The 16,226-nt window shown below is 45.4% G+C and overlaps 1 protein-coding gene across 4 annotated transcripts in view; it reads right to left on the bottom strand.

The window, feature by feature from the left end:
* inavab (innate immunity activator b) overlaps nt 1-16,226 on the bottom strand; it is a 99,815-nt gene that overhangs the window by 81,090 nt on the left and 2,499 nt on the right. The gene's annotated exons all lie outside the window — the stretch shown is intronic.

Consider the following 16,226-nt stretch of genomic DNA (forward strand, 5'->3'; position numbering starts at 1 on the left):
AATAAAATCACTAGCTTTATTCTATATTGGTTATGTTTATAAATACTATGAAAATGAACTGAGTGCAAACTTGGACTTTAACCCAGCTTTCGGAAGATCGGATCTCAGCAAAGGCCCAACCCCTAGTGAACATTACAAACCCTGTTATCCCCCCTAATGATATAGATGTTCTTCGTCTAATCAATAATGGCTGGTCATTCAAATAGTCTCAATAAGTGAGAAATACTAGTTACATGGCAATGGGACAGGTTTATCACTAACACCTGTAGGGATGGAAATCAGGGCCATTATGTTTATTGCTCATTGTTAGATATCAGGATGAATGACACAGTGACTGAGTAAGTAGATTATTTTAGGCGTAGTGATACTGAGTGTAATTGTAATTTTGGCTGGAAATTGCCTCTGAAAATCTACAGCACATTAGCTAAATTCTATTTACTATTATGCTTATTAATGCAATGTCACAAACTCAAAACATGACTTGAAAATCAGAGGCAACTCCAAGAATATTACAGGCTTACAGCAACATTCAGGAGTAGATTGGATAGGTCGCTAACGGAATGCGAGGAAGTAATTCAGGAAAAGGATACATTTTATTTAAATTTATTTATGAGATGTGAGCATCACTGACAAGCCCAGCATTTATTGCCCATCCCCTGATTTCCCTCGAGGTAGAACCGAATGGTTTGCTCGGCCATTTCAGAGTCAAGCACATTGCTGTGGGTTTGGAGTCACATTTAGTCCGGTCCAGGTAAAGATGGCGAATTTACAGAAAGACATTTGTGAACCAGATGGGTTTTTACTGATGCTCAGTTAGTTTCATGGGGCGCTGCCTCCCAAAAAATGACAGTGTCGTTTTGGACGTAGCATGGGGGTGAGTCAAAGAACAAAGAACAAAGGAAAGTGCAGCACAGGAACAGGCCTTTCAGCCCTCCAAGCCTGTGCCAATCACAATGCTCTAACTAAAAAAAAACCTTTGGCCCTTACTCGTTCCATATCCCTCTATTTCCTCCCTATTCATATATCTATCCAGATGCCTCTTAAATGTTGCCAATGTGCCTGCTTCCATCACATCCTCTGGCAGTGCATTCCAGGCTCTGCTGGATGGATCCAGATCGCAATCCATCCACACTTTAGTGCAAAAGGTGAATCACTGGAATCATGCTGAGCCAGAGTCCCAGGCATCTGATTCACCCAATTCGGGGCTCAGCTGTTCATTGCTAACAAGGGGAAGCTCCATTTCCATGGTCCCTCAACACTCACTCCCAGTTAAGTCAGGAGGATGGCAGCGCAGAGACCTGGTCCTTGCTTCCTGGATGCAGACCTGGGCAGTCTTCCGGATGCCATGGAGAAGAGACGAGGCACCCCGTATCCCCAAGGGGTAGGAGACCATAGCAATGTGACTAATCCCGCCTGGGATGCAGAGGTAGCTGCAGCTAGTGGCAGCAGCACGACAAGTACGACTGGCATCAAAATGTAGGAAGGAGATGAATGACTCCTACGAACTGCAAGTCTCTCTCCTTCTGGCATCAGTCCCGACTGCCACTCCTGGAATAGAACATAGAATTCCTGCAATGCAAAGGAAGCCATTTGGCCCATCAAGGCTGCATCGACCCTCTGAAAGAGCACCCTACCTAGTCCCACTCTCCCGCCCTATTCCTGTAACCCCACCTAACTTGCAAAGCTTTGCACACTAAGCAGGAATGTAGCATGTTCAATCCACCTAATCTGCACATCTTTAGATTGTGGGAAGAAACCGGAGCACCCAAACGAAATCCACGGAGACACGGGAAGAATGTGAAAGGTCCACATAGACAGTCATCTATGGCTGGAATTGAACCTGAGCTTTTAAAAATGTCATCACAACCGGCTTTCAAGAATGCTGGCCGTCCTGTGCGTGCGTGCCCCCCTCAGCCGGATCTAGCAGATAACAAGCTCGGAACCCAGCCTCCTCTTGGCCTTAGCACACTGTCACAAGATCAGATTTTTTTTTAAATCGATGTAGTCTTCCTGCCAGACATCTGGCAGAGAGCAGGTCATGCGCCCCATACACTGACTTCACCTGCTTTGGGCATGAAATCACAGAGGAGAGATTCCTCCATTTCTTAGCATCCAGCAAGTAAGTAACAGAACTATGTGAAGTACTTAGGATGGATGGATGGATGTAAGAAAGGAAGAGAGAGCCAGAGACACAAACACGTCAAGATCTCACAATTGAATCTGCTGGAGACAGCTTATCAGGAGAGTCCACGGCAGGACAAAGCAGTGCTGGTGTGAGCAATATGCAGAGCTCCAGAGCCTCTGGTGAACAAACAATTTAGAAGTAACTGAAATCGGGAACAAAGCAGGATAATGATGATTTCTTGAGGTATGACATTGTTAATTTTGCCATTGCAAATTAGGATGCAAAGTCCACGTATGTTATATGCAGGGAAGTACAGGCAAATAAAAGTTATCTATCCTCAAAACCTCAAAGGCATTTGAAGATTAAGCATGGCAAGTTCAAGGACGAACATCTTGATACTTTTCAAAAGATGCAGAGAGAACTTAAATTATAAGCTGAATTCTTTATCAGAAATGTAACATTGAATGACAAAGCAATTGAGATTGTGAGGACCAAGCAGGCTCACCTGTCGCATTAAAGTTAAACAAAAATGGTGTGTCGCGAAGGTTAGCTGTAGTGGGTCACGAAGGTTGGCTAGTGAGGATGGGGAAGGTCGGCCGCGTGGGTTGCAAAGTTTGGCATGCAAAGTAAGGAGCATGCCGAATCAGAATTGCTGCATGTGCTGTTAAATTGTGCACTCTTTTATTCTCCATCTGGCCTCCGTCTACTCATGGAGTATGCTGTATGCTGGTATGTATGGGTATGCTGGTCACCTAAATTGGCCAAAGTGCACCATGCGATTTTCAATATCCTCCAGGATATTGAGGGCGTGTGTTTGTTTTCTGTCGCCATAACGAGCTCTGAACATTTTTGTGTACAGAGAAAGGTCAAAGTCTGACCAAAATCCAAATTTAGCTACATTTTCTGATAAGAATACAAGTGCTGCAATCAACCGATACTGTACTTACAAGGTAATCCATCGACAAATACTTGAGACTTTGTTACAAGCCTCAGAAAGCCAAATAATTAATGTGTTACCATAACTGTTGGTAGCAATTCTAGAATAGTTTTAAGAACTTAATTTCAATCCCGAAATGTGTTTTGGTTCAAAATGTATGATTGTTAATTTAACAAATATATGGATTCGAAGAATTAGGTGCACTAGGTCCTGAGCTTAACAATGTTACTTTGTAAAATATACAAGGAAAAAAAACATGATTCAGCCTGCAATCCAATGCCTTCTACTCTTCATGTTAAATTTCCCCTCCTACGGGCTTCATCCAAACCATTCAATTTCCGAAAGGAGATAAGAATAATTCCTGTAAGGGCGGCATGTGGCGCAGTGGTTAGCACTGGGACTACGGCGCTGAGGACCCGGGTTTGAATCCCAGCTCTGGGTCACCGTCCGTGTGGAGTTGCACATTATCCACGTGTTTGCATGGGTTTCATCCCCACAACCCAAAGATATGCAGGGTAGGTGGATTGGCCATGCTAAATTGCCCCTTAATATGAACAAAATAAGTGGGTACTCTAAATTTATTTAAAAAAAGATTAATCCCTGTAGAAAGTTAAAGCTGAATGATATTGTTACCTGGCTTTGAATAGGTAATTGACTGAAACATCAATTTAAGCCAAACACCGTTCAACATCAATTAGTCACTTTTGCAGGATATGGTGACAGAGAGGGCGGAATTCTCCGCTCCCGCGATAAATCGGGAAGGCCGTCGTGAACTCGGCCGAGTTTCACGACGGCCTCGGAGGCCGCTCCTCTCACCTTATACACCCCCACCCGGGGGGCTAGGAGTGGCGCTCTGTAACTCTCGGCCGCGGGCCTTGACACTTGCGTCAAGGCGGCGCGCCGAGAATGACGCGACGACAGCGCCTAAGTGACGTCAGCCGCGCATGCGCAGGTTGGCCGGCTCCAACCCGCGCATGCGCAGCTGACCTCACGACGGCTGACGGCTCAAACCTGCGCATGCGCGGTTGCCGTCTTCCCCTCCGCTGCCCCGCAAGACGCGGCGGCTTGATCTTGCGGGGCGGCGGAGGGGAAAGAGTTCGTCCCTTTGAGACGCCGGCCCAACAATCGGTGGGCACCGATCGCGGGCCAGTCCCCTCCCGAGCACGGCCGTGGTGCTCACTCCCCTCTCCGCCCCCCACAAACTACAAACCAGCTTTTGGCGCCATGTTCACGACGACAGCGACCAGGTGTGGTTGCCGCCGTCGTGAACCTGTCGGGAACGGCATGTCACTCGGCCCATTCGAGTCGGAGAATCACCTGTCGCCGTGAAAAACGGCGAGCGGCGATTCTTCCGAGCGGGGGGTGGGAGAATCGGGGGGGCGCCGGGGGGCATGTCGTGAGTCGCCCAGCCCTCTCGCGATTCTCCCAGCCGACATGGGGAGCGGAGAATCGCGCCCAGAATTTACAGTGCAAAGGAGGCCATTTGGCCAATCGATTCTGCATCGGCCCTTGGAAAAAGCACTCTACTCAAGCCCATGCCTCCACCCTATCCCCATAACATCATGATCACAGAACGACTTAATGTACTTGGTAAAGTATACTTGATCATTGTCGTCCACACTCATCCTTACAGTTCTCAATTTCATCAAAATAGTGAAGTGTTTGGCTGAAAGAAAACCAATCAAAGTGATTAAGAGCAACAAATGTGTAATTGATGTTCATTGCTTGTTGCATTACTGTGGTTTGTGATGGTACATTTCTATTTTTAGATTATACTCTTGAAGAAACTGCAATCTAATTATTTGCATCAATGATTTGATTCTATCTTCATTTGTTAACTCAAGCTTGTGAAAAAGATATGTAACGATTTAGCCAGAAACACTTTTTAAAAAGCACCCTAATTATTCTTGGAAAATCACATGGCACATACTAGAATGTAAGCACCTTAATGGCATGTATGTTTTTCAAATAATTGACTAAAGTCAATTGTTAGCCTTTAGTTTCTCCCATGTCAAATGAACAATTAGCAGAAAGTGAATTGGACCTTTTATCATCCGTTCACTTGACAGAGAAAAAAAACATTTGTAAGTGTTTATTTAAATGGCATCAACTGTCGTTGGAATAATTATTCTTTAGCATGTTATCGGCGGGATGTTCCTTCCTCTCCGTGATGAGTTCTGCAGTGATGGAGAATGACTCCCCAGTGGCCGATGGCAGGATATTGTTCTCTCGGCTGTCAATGGGGTTTCCTATTGTGATGAATGTAGGAATTTCAGGTATATTGTAGTATAGATATTTGGTGCAGCAAGGGTTAGTATTTCACTGCTGCAACCATATTTTCAAAGAAATCCTAGGTTGAGAGACAACAAAGCTTTTGGGAGCCAGGGTGAAATTAAACCATCGTCAAAAGCTTGGGCTAATGCAGTTTTGTTTGGATTAAAGGGATTCCCTGTGGAATTAATTCAATTTCAGCTTGGTGAGATGATGTAATTACTGTGTGGAGCGAAGTTATCAGGCATTTCGCAGAAAAAGCAGGTTCAGTTGTGAGTTAGATGAAGCTGTGAACAGAAGTCAAGCAGTTTGCTCTCTGCAGTTCAGTTAATGATATGCCTACAGAAATATTAGCTGTCTTTCAAAGCAATTCAGACCTGTCTGATTAGAAGGTGAGCAGAAGCAGCTTCTGAAGAAATACAGCTAGAATTTCTGCATGGTTCTGACAGGATTCAGGTATTTTCTTTAATGCAGTGTCAATAAAAAGCTCTTTCTCAAAGAACATCTCTGTGTAGCAGGAAATCCTATGTGCTAATGATAAATAAAATGGATTGACAGCAGATATTTTTAAAAATAAATTTAGTGTATCCAATTCTTTTTTTTTCAATTAAGGGACAATTTAACGTGGCCATTTCACCTACCCTGCACATCTTTTGGGTTGTGGGGATGAGACCCATGTTGACATGGGGATAATGTGCAAACTCCATACGGACAGTGACCCGGGGCCGGGATCGAACCCGAGTCCTCAGCGCCGTGAGGCAGCAGTGATAACCACTGCGCCACCGTGCTGCCCTTTATTCTTGTTATCTGAGTGGGAATCAACATAGCAGTTAAGGGTATTGTATTCACTGTATTGAGTAACATTGTTTAAGGAGTAATCGGAAGCATTGTTTCTTTGTGCGATGTTGAAGATATTTTAATTCTGTGTTAGTAATAAAGCTTGTTTTAATTTATCATATCCCTATTTATTGGATATTAGTAGCTTAAATTTCCTTTCAGCAGTGAAGGAAAAGCTTTCACATTCACCTTGGGTGCAGTTGCCCATTGACCTTTCATGTACCTGTCAGTGGAGCATTCCACTAACCTGGTGCTATTTCAATGAGGTGCCATCTACAATGGGTTTAACTTTCATTTTGGCCATTTGTTATGTGGTGCAAGTGGGCAATTAGCCAGGTTCACACCATTCCATCGATTATGAGCAATTGTCCCTGTTGAAGCTGCAACAGCACAGCCTGTTGAGGACCGGGTACAGTATCACTGTCAGCTACTTCCAGATATCTGCATTTAACTTTGCACTTGGCAGATTCCAGATGTTGCTATCCGGTTTACTATGTAAATGTAAAAACAGCAAATGTTGATAGCCTCACCTTTAATGTTACAGCAAAACGCAGACCAATACAATCTGTGTTTTTGGTTCCTATAAACAGCTCTGACTGGAATTCATGACTGAAACATATATAACAGCATGACACAAGGGCAACTTTGTACCGAATCCTCATTTATCTCAGTTGAAGGTCAGATGGATTCTGCATCATCCGAGATAAGCAGCACAATCTGTGTTTCTGTGTTCCCTGAGCACAAGATCCCTTTGTTCAGTAACTGAGACAGTTACATTTTACTTTTCTAAGACACATGCCAACATTTACATGAGTGACTCTTATGCAGACGACCCTTCCTAGATTTCATGTGAATAGATAGTGTGACAACCTCCATTCGGTTAATAGCAAACATTCAAAACACCAAAGAAAATTAATTCTCCGACCTTTAAAAAACAATACCACAAACGAATTTGAATCCAATTTGTTCTTTTCGACAGTCTAACGCCAGCTCCCATAATTGAGGAATGTCTGTGAGATAACAAATCGATGCTTCAAAAGCTGCAGTGCATTGCTCATTATAGTCCTGTAGTAAGGGGCCTTCTCAAGAACGTCATTGTAATAACCCTCAAGAGGTTCACGGGGTGACCCAATTGATCTCCCCGTCGAGCTCGTGGAGTACAAAGCCCCCATCTAATGGGATGAGGCCCATCAGCTGGGGGCTCTAGAACCACCGTTTAGACGTTGGCCAGAATTGGGACCGGCGTGATCAGTAGTCCCGGTTGGGTCCTTTGTGCCGTATGTTGCTTTGTGGCCTTTTCTTTTGGCTAAAAATAAATTGCCATTTGGATTTACTTTCTCAGGTCTACTGAGCTTTTATTGTCATTGAGGGGCTATACAATGTAACTGAACATGGTATTAAAAATAGCTTATATTTCAGACATGCTGTCTAATTTTACCATTCCAAATATGTACATAGAATACCTACAGTGCAGAATGAGGCCATTTGGCCCATTGGGTCTGCACCCTCTGAAAGAGCACCCCGCCCAAGCCCACTCCCCCACTCTATGTCCGTAACCTCACCTAATCTTTGGACACTAAGGGGCAATTTAGTATGGCCTATCCACCTAAACTGTGCATCTTTGGACTGTGGGAGGAAACCGGAGCACCCTGAGGAAACCCACGCAGACAGGGACAGAATGTGTAAACACCACACAGACAGTCACCCGAGGTCAGAATCAAACCCGGGTCCCTGGCGCAGTGAGGCAGAAGTGCTAACCACTGTGCCACTGTGCCGCCCATTGGGGATGCCCATTCCAAATGGGGATGGAATGCGGGCGAGATTACAAAGATTATTGCATCAGGGGTCTGTTGCCTCCGACTCTGCTGACTTTCTCGAGGATGGAGGATGAGCGAGTGGCCGGCAGGAAAGTGTAGTTCGGCTTCTCGCTAGTGGGCATATTGAGGTCCAAAGTCCGACTTCCTGAGACTTATTTGTTAGTGGGCCACCAATAGAAGATGTGTGAAGCTGACCACCATCAACCTGGTGCAAACATAGGCAGCAGCGTTGAAAGAGTTTTATTTGATGGAAAATAGTGCAAAGTTGAGTAAAAAGAAACTGCTGAGTAGCAACAGATTTTTAGGAACCAATCTTTCTCTACCCAGTCTTGGGTCCCAGCTCTCCATTTGCCCTGACACTCCTTGACAACAGCCACAGCAATGACTGTCAATTTGGGCCAGAAAGTGTCCCACTTCACTGGTGCCCTAGCACCATTCCCCCCACCCCCCACATCCCCACAGCTGCTAATTGGGAGGCAGGCTAGTGTTATTAAAACCCCAACCTCACAACAAAAACCATTTCCCAGCAGGCTGGAGGCAGAGGCAGGAATGCAATGCAGGATCAGTCCCGCCTCCCGATTCCTGCTTCCTGGACATGGGAGTCCACACTGCATAAAATAGGATACAAAGTTTTATTTACATGAACGATATGTACACTACCCATTCGTCCCTACCGGGTTTCTATTCTGGTCGGTGACTTACTGGCCGACCTTTTAAACATTGGCTAACGGAGATACCCCACCCTTAGTGAGTGAGCTCGTACACTGCAAGGAGTATGGGGCAGATAAGCATTCCCACTCTGTAGGTTGCGTGTGGGATATTACACTCGCAGCCCTTGGGCCTCAGCACGATCGCTACCCAAGGTGAATGTCACCAATCTTTTTTTTAATAAATTTAGAGTACCCAATTATTTTTTTCCAATTAAGGGGCAATTTAGCGTGGCCAATCCACCTATCCTGCACATCTTTTTGGGTTGTGGGGGCGAAACCCACGCAGACACGGGGAGAATGTGCAAACTCCTCACGGACAGTGACCCAGGGCCGGGATTCGAACCCGGGTCCTCAGCGCCGTAGGCAGCAATGCTAACCACTGTGCCACCGTGCTGCCCCGAATGTCACCAATCTAATGACTGAAGTATAAGATGTTGATCTGAATGTCTTGCCGATTAGTTGGTCCCTCTGTTAATGATCAACCCCTTAATACATTACAACAATGCAAAACCTGCATACATCTGATACTTTAAAACTAAACTTTTTCAGTGTGTGAGATGTTTGCAAGATTAACTGTTCTGACTGAGGCAGGTTCATTGATCAGGAAGACTGTATAGCAAAAAGGTGCGTACGTTTGAAATACATTTCTTTTTTTTTCATAAATTTAGCGTACCCAATTATTTTTTTCCAATTAAGGGGCAATTTAACATGGCCAATCCACCTAACCTGCACATCTTTTTGGTTGTGGGGGTGAAACCCACGCAGGCACGGGGAGAATATGCAAACTCCACACAGATAGTGATCCAGGGCCGGGATTCGAACCCGGTTCCTCAGCGCCGTAGGCAGCAATGCTAACCACTATGCCACCGTGCTGCCCTCTGAAATACATTTCTTAGTTGTAAGTTAAATGTTATTAATTTGTGCATGTATATATAACCCAGTAACGGTATGTACTTTCTGTGGCAAAGTGGAGCCTGTGTTCCACGTTTATGTGGATTTCTTGAAGATGTAGCCCCTTTTTAGTTATTTGAAAGGCTTGCACTTCAATCTTTCACTGCACTTCAGCCTGACACTCCTGGCGCAAAATTCTCCAACCCCCCGCAGGGTCGGAGAATCGCCCGGGACCGGCGAAAATCCTGCCCCCGCCGTGGCGGAGAATTCCGCACCTTTGGGGAGGCCTGACGCCGGAGTGGTTGGCGCCACTCTGCTACACTGGGATCCCCCCCCCCCGCCCCACCGGGTAGGATAGAATCCCGGCCCTGACCTTTGGTCACCCTATACGAAAGTTAGATGGGGAGGGAGGGTGATCTCCTCGTAAGCCCATTCTTGGGCCTGGCCTAGATGGCTGACAATAGGTGTAGGTGGCGATTGGTTGAGGTGCATCATCTGTCCCACTCGTCTGCCCTCTACCACCACTATGTTCACGGCAGGTGGCCCATGACAGTGTCCATCGGTACATTTCTGGACCTTAACAAGTGTTGGGGAACATGGGGCATGGGGTGCTTCAGCACTCCCGGAAATTACATTTTGGTTCAGTTCGTAAAGTTTTCTTTCAGCATGGTGGCACAGTGGTTGGCACTGCTGCCTCACAACGCCAGGGACCCAGGTTCGATTCTGACTGCGTGTGACTGTGTGTGGGGTTTGCACATTCTTTCCTGTGTCTGCGTGGGTTTCCTCCAGGTGCTCTGGTTTCCTCCCACAAGATGTGCAGGTAAGGTGGATTGGCCATGTTAAGTTGCCCCTTAGTGTCCCAAGGTTGGGTGTGGGAATGGGTGGAGAATTAGGCCTGGGTAGGTTGCTCTTTCAAAGGGTTGATGCAGACTCAAAAGGGCCAAATGGCCTCCTTCTGGACTGTAGGGATTCTATGATTCTTCTTAGTTGATGAGGGTGTCACCGGTTGGGCCAGCATTTATTGCATTTATTGCTGTGGATCTGGAGTCACATGAAGGCCTGACCAGGTAAGGATGGTAGATTTCCTTCCTTAAAGGACATTTGATGTTTTGCTTTGGTTCCAGTGACACTTCAGGCACTGTCACTCCCTTTTATCTTTGTTTAATTTATTAATTTTTGTTTTATAAAAAAAGAGTATAGCCCAGCAGAACAACAATGTCGTGGTGAACAGGACTGTTATATCAGAAAGTTTTGCATTAAAGAGGAAGTAATTAATTAATGAATATTTATATAGCAAAATACTTTACAGCCACTTTTGTATTTATCTCTGCTTCAACGTAGGGAAACATTTCAGCAAGTATACACACAGCAAGGTACTACAACCAGCAATGAGATAAATGAATAGATCATGGAGTAGGAATTGGGTCTGGTCCATTTTTGTGTGCTTAACCAATGGTGTGAATGCCTGAGGCCCACCGGAAATTAAACCTTACTCTCCTTTTGCTTAATTTGGACTCGCTTCAGCACCGGTCACATGTACACAATGCAGCTCACCCACTCTGATTGGACAAACGTCGGGCTCTTTGCCTCGCTAGCAGCCACCCGAAGGTAAATCCCAGGATAGTGTAAGGGAGGAGAGGAGGGTTCAGCAGCAGCAAACACTGTGCAGCTGGAGTCAGCACTGGTGTGTGAAACAGAGTGAACATTTCCGGTCGGCAACCTTCCATCAGAACCGGAAGAGACAAACAGAAATTCCATTGTAAGAATTGCCACCTGGATTCCCCGAGGATATGAATATCATGGTTACTTCCTGCAAAAGGTGTCATGCCAAGCAGAGGCCATAGGTAATGGTCACACATCCTGTGGCTGACCATAGGGTGGTAGCTGTAATTTTCCCCTAAAGTCATGGAAAGTTACACCTCAGTAGTCAAAGGGCAACAGACTACGATTGCTCTGCAGAGTGCAACATCTTTCAAAAGATTCTTGTGTACCTATTCCTGCTGTGTCCAAATGATGAACTGGGCAGCACGGTAGCATAGTGGTTAGCACTGTGGCTTCACAGCTCCAGGATCCCAGGTTCGATTCCCTGCTGGGTCACTGTCTGTGCGGAGTCTGCACGTTCTCCCCGTGTCTGCGTGTGTTTCCTCCGGGTGCTCCTGTTTCCTCCCACAGTCCAAAGACATGCAGGTTAGGTGGATTGGCCATGATAAATTGCCCTTAGTGTCCAAAAAAGGTTAGGGAGGGTTATTCGGTTACGGGGAAAGGGTGGAAGTGAGGGCTTTAGTGGGTCGGTACAGACTCGATGGGCCAAATGGCCTTTCTGCACTGTATGTTCCATGTTCTATGGACTGAATCTAATAATAATAATCTTTATTAATGTCACAAGTAGGCTTGCATTAACACTGCAATGTAATTACTCTGAAAATCCCCTAGTCGCCACACTCCGCTGCCTGTTCGGGTACACTGAGGGAGAATTCGGAATGTCCAATATTGGAGCAGGGAATCTGGGGTCTCTGTTGCCAGTCGTGGGTCAACCTTGGCAAACTGTTTGTGCCTCGCAGCTGCTTCTGCATCTGCTCATCCCACTCCAAAATGTCAAAAACTGAGACTACCTGAGATATCTATGCTGCTGACTGCACCGGACCCATTGAACCAGTCTTCATAATGTCTCCTGCTCTGCTTTGCCCTGGACCTCTGCCAACTCCCTTCCTGTTTCAATGCCACCATTAAGATGGGAATCATGAACGCAATGTGAGCTTGAAGGAAAGCAGGAGCAATGCTTTTCATTGATGCCAAACAAGCTGTTGACGAGCCAAAAAGCATTAACAATTGTCCTGTATGTTCGGATGCATGAAACCAAATTCTCCAGATGACAGCGAGGAGACTGGGCAAAAAAAATTCACTTCTGTCACAAAGGAATTTCCATCTAGTTAAACAACTGGATCTCCTATTTCTCTCTCACCAAAATATATGAAACCTGAAGCTCAATTAAGAACTGAGCCAAGAGATTCTGTTTGGGATACAACTGAGATACAGTGCAAATTTCATTTAAAATTGTGCTCATTTTAAACAGTGTTCTTTTTTAACTAACTTTCCACTCAAATATGCATTGCATATCACCAAACATTAAATATTCCATGAACTAATGCAATTGGATAGCATTTTAGAAAGCAATTTTAAAAAACATTAAAACAAATATTTTCAGAGTATTGATCTGGTGTGGCTTTATTAAGACTGCTGATAATTTAATTATTGAATAAATAACAATTTTAATTAGTGCCGTGAGTTGTCTGAATTTAAATAACTGAAAATGGCTTTTAAAAATTATACGAAACAATTTACTCATTACATTGGTGTACAGTTAGAGTTTTGTTTTAATTAAAAACTTTTTAAAAAGTGCATGTTCATGCACTTTGCCAATTCATCCTAAAGTCAGTTTGTGATGGAGGAAACCAGATGCCAATCTTTTACTTAACTCTAGGCTTGTTTACAGAATGTAACATTGCAAATGTCTGCCGACTTCCTAACCAACACCATTGTCACAGGAGTTTCCCTTTATACTCCTTTGAAGCCCCAAAAAAACCAAATGAAATAAACAAATGATCAAGCCCGTGGAAAGGGTAAAGTCTCTCTTTGTACTCGTGTTCTCTGGCAGTGCAGGCAGCTCACTCTTGGCCATTACTGGGATATCACAGTCCTGCCTATGTCTCAGGCGTTTTGCGTGACTCACCCACCCCGTCACTGGGGAACCAGCAGCGAATGGCCAGAAAATCCCACTCTATGCCGACATTTATATAACGTTCTTCAAAAACGCATGTGATTCCGCATTGTAAACACTAGGTGAAATTGTGTTCTTTTTCCCAAAGGTGGGTCAAAATGCTGTGTGAAAATCTATTTTCTGAAAATGTTTGATCACTTTCTCCAGTAGGTAAAATTACCAGTCTTCCAACAAAGTCAGGGTGGTAGCAGAACAAGATTACAGAGCCCTGAATGTCAGGGTGTGATGGAACCATCAATTCACCAGACACGTGTTTCCGATATGAATCTCGGCTTTAATCGACTTACTTCAGAGCCAGCCTGTTACCCGTTGATGAACTCGTAGTGAACTCAGGCTGACTCTGGACAAGGGTATTTATACAGCTGCACTAGGGGGAGGAGTCATGGGCGGAGCCAAGGGTGGAGCCCAGTACAAGTTCCTGAGTGCTCCCAGCGCTACTCCCCCTAGTGGTAGGATAGCGCTACTGCATTTACAAAGACAGTGTGAATTAACATATATACATCTATATATTACATTCACCACAGGGTGGAAGGTGCCAGGTGTGAGAACACAGACAGAAAGTGGGAAAGATTTCAACTTTTACCCCTGTACATAACGCATGGTGGCACAAAGGTGCAAACCACAGATGTTCCTTCTTGGTCATTAACAGCTGTTCCTGGGAGTTCAGTCTTTCTCTCTTTCAGACAATCTGGCCTTGGAACCCTCATGTTTATATGAGCAACAATTATGCCCCTGGTCTTCCTGTTCCGCCTCCCCACCCTCAACCCCACCACCCGCTCAGGGAGGCTAGTTCCATGCCGGAGTATGGGTATTTGATCGGGAGGATGCTGGATAGGGACCCCACTAACTCCTCCCCACCTTCCCCGTCCTGAGTAAGTCTAGGTGGGGAAAGCTTGTGGCTTTTGAGGCCATTAAGTGGACAATTAATGCCCACTTAAACGGCCTCATCCCACAGCTGTTGGCATGTAACCAATGACAGACAGGGGACTCACCAGAAAGCAGACTCGACAAGCACTCCGTGCCTAATCAAGGGACCCAGTACTGGGAAAAGGGAGCCCAGCAAAAAATCACCCCCTTGGTCTTTCCACCACTCCCTCATCTTTGAGACCCTCCCTGTGACCCCCTTCCCACCTTCACTTACTTTTCTCCAGGGATCTAATGATGAACTTAGGTGAAAGCCGCAGTGTATTCTTGACAGCACTAACCACTCGAGATAGTTCTGCCAGTAATGAAGAGCAGTCAGCCTCTGCTTGGCTGCCAGGTCTCAATGATGGCGGGCGAGGGGGGAGCGTGAACGTGTATGGAGCTGGGAGTCCAGGCAGCCGGGTTCTGCTGCCGATTAGGGAATTAATTCCCTCGGAGCTCCCAGCTATTGGGTCGGCCAGAGTGCCAGTTTCAGTGGCAGACGTCAGCCCCCTTCCGCTGCCCTCATTAAATTCCATCTCTTATGTCTGTGTAAGGAAGGCAGCTGGTGAGCGAACAAGAAAAAAGTGGCATTGAACTGATTACATAATTCTGTCTTATAAATGTCAGAAACATGCTGGGCGGGATTCTCTGGTCTGCCTGCCATGTTTTCTGGCGCAGCGCGCCCCCGCCGGCAGATGGATTCTCCGTACCCACAGCCGGCCAATGGGGTTTCCCAATTGTGGCCACCTCAGGTCATTGGGAAACGCGTGGGTGTGGGTATGATGTCGTCAGACCGGAGGGTCCTGCCGACAGAGAACTTCCTCATTCTAATATTAACTTACTTGTCTGAAAAAGCACCAGTGTAATCTTGAAGTCCATGAAATCATTAACTCATCTATATTTTGCTGACAGTTATAAAAGGTAAATGCTCTAATGGTTTGCACATGGGACAAATATTCTCATTCCTAAACTTTTGTCAGTCACATATAAAGACAGATTTTTGTGTTGATACCCTATTGTAGAGCCAATGTTATGGATCAACCACCTCAAACAGATATCAGGTGACAAAATTACGTCTTTCCTCATCCTAACTTGATGTCTTTTTAGAAAAATAATTAATTTGAATTTTGAAAACTGACAGAAATGCTAGCAAAATAGATGGGAATGTAGGGTAACAGAGATGGAGGAAGAAAATAGATGGAAAATGAGGGAGCTTCTGGCATTCTGGTCACTTGCCACACAACATTGCAGGGAGGGAATAGGGTACCAAATGATTTTTAGAGGATTGGAAAGAGATTTAAAGGTGCAGTGAGTGACAGAAAAACAAAAGAGATGACAATACAGGAGCTGAGTGAGTTGCTCGAAGAAGATGAGGTATGATTAATGTTGAGTGTGATGGGTAGGCAAAATCATGAGTAACAGATGGAAGGGATGAGGCCAGAGCTGTTTAGGCCACAATTTCCATTCAATTCACAACCCAAATGCAACCTGCAGCTATTGGTGCCTACTTTCCTGAGCATGCCATCTCATACCAGAGGATAAAACAGAAAGAGGTGAAAAGAATTTAGAGAAAAGTAAAGATTTGACCAAACGTATGCAGAAAAGCAGAGACATAATCATAACATTGAAACATTGACCACGCTCGATCAGCCCCGCCGGGTGGGCCACATCATCCGCATGCTTGACAGGGGACTCCGAAAACAAGCGCTCTACTCGGTGCTTCAAAATAGCAAGTGAGCCCCAGGAGGGCAGAAGAAACACTTCAAGGACACCCTCAAGGCCTCCTTGAAAAAGTATAACATCCCGGCCGACAGCTGGGGATCCCTGGACCAAGACGGCCCGAGAAGTGTAAGAACAGCATTTGGGAAGAAGCTGAACACCTCGAGTTTCATCGCTGAGAACACGTTGAAGCCAAGCATCAACAGCAAAAGGAGTGCAGGGTAACACGGGCACT

Source organism: Scyliorhinus canicula, chromosome 15, assembly GCF_902713615.1.
Source record: "Scyliorhinus canicula chromosome 15, sScyCan1.1, whole genome shotgun sequence".
Classification (NCBI taxonomy): Eukaryota; Metazoa; Chordata; class Chondrichthyes; order Carcharhiniformes; family Scyliorhinidae; genus Scyliorhinus; species Scyliorhinus canicula.